Source organism: Zingiber officinale, chromosome 3B, assembly GCF_018446385.1.
Source record: "Zingiber officinale cultivar Zhangliang chromosome 3B, Zo_v1.1, whole genome shotgun sequence".
Lineage (NCBI taxonomy): Eukaryota > Viridiplantae > Streptophyta > Magnoliopsida > Zingiberales > Zingiberaceae > Zingiber > Zingiber officinale.
Window position 1 is genome coordinate 44296588 of NC_055991.1, and position 6172 is coordinate 44302759.

Genomic DNA, 6172 nt, shown 5'->3' on the forward strand with positions numbered 1-6172 from the left:
TCATTCTGATTTATGTGGACCTATGACTATCCAGGCAAGCAGTGGTTTCGAATATTTCGTCTCTTTTATAGACAACTATTCGAGATACGGGTATATTTACTTGATGCGCCGCAAGTCTAAGTGCTTTGATAAGTTCAAAGAGTACAAGGCTGATGTGGAGAAATGTCAAGGTAAAAGTATCAAGACACTACGATGAGATCGTAGTGGCGAGTACCTCTTAGAAGAGTTTAGGAGTCACTTATCAGAAGTCAGGATTCAATCCCAACTGACTACACCTCGTACACCCCAACAGAATGGTGTAGTAGAACGAAGGAATATGATTCTTATGGAAATAGTTAGATCAATGATGAGTTATTCAGAATTACCAAATTCGTTTTAAGGATATACTCTGGAAATGGAAGTGAACATAGTACCTTCTAAAGTCAGAACCCTCTACTCCCATAGAATTGTAGAATGGGCGTAAGCCTAGTCTGAAGCATATTCGGATTTGGGGTAATCCAGCACATGTGCTGAAGGGAGACACTGATAAGTTGGACAAGAGTTCACTTGTTTATGGGTTATCCTAGAGAAATGAAAGGAGGTTTATAGTCCTTAAAAATCAGAAGGTCATTGTAAGCACCAATGCTCGATTTTTAGAAGAGGACTATGTAATGAACCACATGCCCATAAGTAAATTTGTTCTTAAGGAAATAATAAAGGACACGTCTAATCTGTACCAACTGTACAAGATGAAATATCACAAGAAACTGCAACACGTATCACAAATGATACACAATTGCATAAAGTGTCTCGTCGTAGTGGGAGGGTTGTTAGGCAACCTGAAAGATTCATGTTTTGGGAGAGTCTTTGGACTTGATCCCTCGTCAACATGAATCTAATCCCCAGACATATGACAAAGCACTCCAAGATTAAGATGCAACATCTTAGCAAAGAGCAATGAATATAGAAATAGAATCTATGTATTCTAATAATGTCTGGGAGCTTGAAGAACCACCAAATGGTGTAAAAGTCATTAGGTGAAAATAGGTCTACAATAGAAAAAAAAGGGGGACAGACGGGAAGGTGAAAACTTTCAAAGTAAGACTTGTTGAAAAGGGAAACCTTTTACTGGTAGTCATGCTTAAGTCTATCCAGATTCTTTTATCTATTGTTGCTCATATGGATTATGAGATTTGGCAAGTGGATGTCAAGACAGCTTTCATTAATCGAAGTCTTGAAGAAAGCATCCATATAAAGCAACCAGAAGGGTTCATTGCAAAGGGTAAAGAGCATCTAGTATGTAAGCTAAATCAGTCTATTTATGGACTGAAGCAAAGCTTCAAGGTCTTGGAACATTCGGTTTAATAAAGTAATCCAGACCTATGGATTTATTCAATGTCCGAATAAGTCTTGCGTATTCAAGAAGTGTGATGGAAACGTGGTGGTATTTCTTGTACTATACGTTGATGACATTTTTGGTAGTTGGAAACAATATCAAAGTGTTGTCGGAAGTAAAGGTATGATTGTCTAAGCAATTCGATATGAAGGACTTGGGAGAATGCGCACATATTCTCGGGATCAAAGGGATCACAAGAAAAGAATGTTGTGCTTATCCTGAGCTTCATACTATCCTAGCTCGTTTTAGCATGCAAGACTCCATGAAAGGTTTTTCTACCTTTTGGGCATGGAGAATCTTTATCTAAAGAGATGTCTCTAAAGACATCAAAATAGATAGAGGACATGAAGGCAGTTCCTTATGCTTCGGCTATCGGAAGCCTAATGTATGTAATGCTGTGTACGAGACTGGATATCTATTTTGCCGAGGGCATAGTTAGCATGTAAGATACCGCAAAAATTTAAATAATAAATGTTATTGGATGAAAATTCTTATTGGATTTTTTGGGGATTTTTAAAAAAATTTCGGGAATTAAACGGAGTCCGTTATGATCCGTTTTGAGAGGATGGATTCGAGGCTAGGTGGAGGCCTGTTTGGAGCACCATTTAGTTGGGAGTTGATTGTTTTAATTAACCTAAGGTTATATTTAATTACCTAATTTTTATTTTCGATTTTTCCCGAATTCCTTCTCATTTTTTTCCCGATCCTTCTTCTTCCTTCTCTCGTGTCTCCGCTTGATGTCACCGACGCCGAGTTCTCCCGACCACGCCATGCCATGCAACGCCATTGGATCAACGCAAGCTCATTTCCGGTAGGGGTCTTTCCCTCCACTTGCTCTACCGACGCCCCCTCCTCCCTTCCTCTCTCTCGTCTCTCTGCCCTAGATCGCTGACGGAGAGGTTTCTTCCACTGCGATCGCGTTCTTGCCGAGTCGCCGGAGGAAGGCCGCTGGAGCTTGAAGGGTACCGATCATCTCCGGCTGAGCAGGCATCTTGGTGGTTATTTCTTGCGAGCGATCGATGGTGATCCGGCGGAGCTAGGGCACAGCAGGGGGGGTTTGACTCACGTCCCCAGCCGATCGATTCCTTCCGATACTCCTCCACAGTCTATTCACAGTAGAATATCTGGACCGTCACTAGCTGGAGCAGATCTTGATCTCCTCCATTTCTTACGGATGATTGGTTCTCGGTTGAGGGATTAGGGATCAATTGAGGTGAGCAATGTCTCTGTTTATTAGAGTTTCAGCAAAATAGACTCTACAGCTAGGTTCTGGGTTAATTTTGGAAAGAATTGGTGTAGGGCTTCTTTGGTAGCTGTCAGCAGAGGTCTTGTTGGACTGTGAGATTCGGGATTTGCTGCCATCTCTCAAGGTAAGTGTCTTCCAGTGATGTACTACTGGTTTTCTTATTAGGGTGCTACTCTATTAGGTTTTCTAATGGATTATAGAATTGATTCTTGATGTTAGTAGATGACACGTAGATTAAATGATGGTGTTAAATGAATTAAATGATTAGAATTTTGGATTTGGTTGTGATAAGTTGATTTGTGATGGTTATTTGGTGAATTATTTATGTAAATGGATACATGATCGTTATTGGTATGTGTTGGATTGATTGGGGTTTGTATTGGGTTGGAATTTGTGGATATGATGATTGGTTAATGTAGATTGTTATGTGATCATTATTGAGATCATTGGATTGATTGTTGGTTGGATTATCAGATGTGGTGGTTTGGTTAGTTGTTGATGATGAAGTTAGGTTGATGTGGATTTATGACGGAGATTTGATTTTTATGATACATTATTGGGAGTTGATATCATTATGTGGTGGATTAGTAATTTATAGATAGATTGTTATCAGATTAAATGATGTGTTGATTTGGGGGAGTTTTAGAGATGATTCAAATATAAACCTATTCTAATAAGGTTTTATGATTATGGATTATTTGGGGGATTAGTCAGAGTTCAGAGTTGATTGGAGTGATCCTATTGAGTTAGGAATTTTATTTAGCTATTTAATTTATATGAATTTTAGCTAAATAATATATATATATATATATATATATATATATATATTGATTGACGTAGACGAGCGTCTCGACGCAAGATTACTTGACACGATCTACATTATAAGGCGGGTATTTCTTCCTTGGCTCTATGTAGATTTTTATTGAGCTTAGTGCATGGTTTTATGTGATGGATTAGGTTGTTGTACCTTATATCGTGTTCGTTTGTTATTTTCCTGCTTGATACTTATGCTTGATCTTTGAGGTTTTCTAGTTATATCATATATAGTCTCTACTCTTAATATCTACTCTGCTATATTCACACGTGTAGAGTATCTATTGTAGGGATTATCAGGTTATTTGTATTATCATGCTGATTGTGCATATGACAGGGATTGTACGTAGGATGGTATGTGTTATAGGAGTCATCATGTTGACCTTACATTTACATTTTGTATGTACACACATATTTGTTATGTTCTGTTGGAGGAGTTGTGTTGATTATATGTCTGTGGTTTATACACGTGTCTGATGTGTTTTTACTGGAGGATACATGCTGATTGTACATGGGGGGTTATGTATCTGTGTATGGTGGGGTTATTGGAGATTTTTGGTTGACTATACATGTGTAGTTGTATACATATGTTTGGTGGGATATATGGAGGTATCATGACGATTATACCCGTGTTGTGGGGCACTTAGGTGGAGTTAGAGTTTGTATGGATGATGACGGTGTCTGTATCATGATTATATATATATCATGTTCATCATTCATTGCATACTAACAACTATCGTCTCCCTTGTAGTTGAGAGGATTGTCAGTCTTTTATAGTTGTCCATTCGGCCACTATTGGAGAGTGGTAGCTTGGAGCTAGTCCTGTCGCGCTTACTCAACCGCTCATTGTTTTGTCAGCCTCAACCACTCTGGAGTAGTGAGTCTTGAGGGTACAGTAGTCAGAGGGCTAGAGATGTGAGTGGTCAGGGACCCTTAGCTATGTAGTTAGATAACTACTTAGCCGACTGTCCGCTTCGACCGCCTATAGCAGTGCATGTACTGGAGGCTAGTACAGTTTGTCATGGACCCAAGCCTCTCGGCCATATAGGGGTTGTGGTGTCTAGAGAGGTGGCGGGGGTGACCATGGAACATGCATACACATTTTGCATATGATGCGCGGTGCATCTTTGGAGATATATTTGCATACATGCCTAGTAGATACTAGATGCATGTTATTGTGGTTGTTGCACTTGTTTGAGATATGCTTGTTGCATATGGTTGTCATGCTGCATACATGCCATTTATTTTACATGTATATGCAGTTGTGTTTATATTGCACAGGTGTCATGAGTGGATTTGTTGCAGATCCGGTGAGTTTACTGATCATTGTATCATGTGTTGTCTCCAGATTGGGTATGTGTTTATCATCTTGTCAGTTGTAGTATGTGCAGTTTTTGTATGTCAGTTATGAGCATTATACTATGTGAGATAGACTGGTACTGGTAGTTGTGTTTATTTGGTATGTTAGTATGATCATGTTCTTTATTCTCTACTGAGACTGTATATTTTAATCTCCATGTTTATTTATCGACCATGCACTATTCTGTCTATTACCCGCTGAGTTACCTATACTCACCACCACATTTGTACCTTTATGTTTTCAGGTAGCAGATAGATGGTTGGTGTGTCGCTTGGAGTATCCTGTATGCCGGGTCCTACGTCACATCCGAAGATGGTTTCATCTCATTTTTGTTTTCTTTTGTATATCCTTCTATTATTTTGGCATTGTATTTGTGTTTAGCCATGTGACTATCTTATGGTTTTGGTGATATATTTGTATAAAGCCTAGCCGGCTAGCAGTGTGTTGATTTGTTTTGTATAGGCTTTTCGTTATCATTTTTCTACTGTGTTGGTTTTTAGTACAACTGAGTGGGCTGATAAAAATATATATAACTGCATGGTTGTTGTTATATTTGTCCAGCTGTGTAGGCTGAGATTATTAACTACGTGGTTGTGTATATATTCCAGCCGCATGTGGATTTTCACCGGTACAGGGGAGATGTTGTCGGATTTTTATCTGGCAGGGACTCCTTTGGGGGCATGACAATTTAGTGGTATCAGAGCAGGTTTACGATGCTTGTTGTTTGTGTTTTGGGGTTTCGTGTTTCAATTTTCTTGATGTGACTTTTCGAGTTTTGGGACCAGGCAGCAGCAGGACATCTCTAAGCTATAGGAGGTATGTTTGCATATTGTTATCTTACATTTCTGTTAATACATGTATGGTTGTTCTGATAGTTATGACATGTGTTAGTACACTTTTTTTAGTACTTGTCCAGTTATTTGTAGCATGCATTTCATGTGTTGGGTCAATCACTGATCACGGTTGACCCTACTGGAGATCAAAGATTACAGTCTCAGGGGATTCGTCATATCATACTATCAGTAGTTTTAGTGTCTGCTACTACTAGTTGGTTGAGAGTTAGAGTCATATACCAGTCTTTGTTATTATCAGCTGGGTAGTGGAGGATTTGTTGGTTGGTCCTAGGAAGATCGTACCGGTTCCACTGTACAAAAATTTTGTACAAGTGTCGAACCTTTCCTAAACAACCTATTGTGTTCTTTAGAAGTTAAATTAGGAATCGCAAATGGAACTTAACATTATTGATTCCAAATTTAACTTATATATTCTTAATGGTTTAGACTTAGATCGCAAGCGGAACTTAACACTATTGATCCAAGTCCAACCTATGTTACAAAGTTAATTAAATATTTATTTCAAAAATCGGCAACCAGGTCAA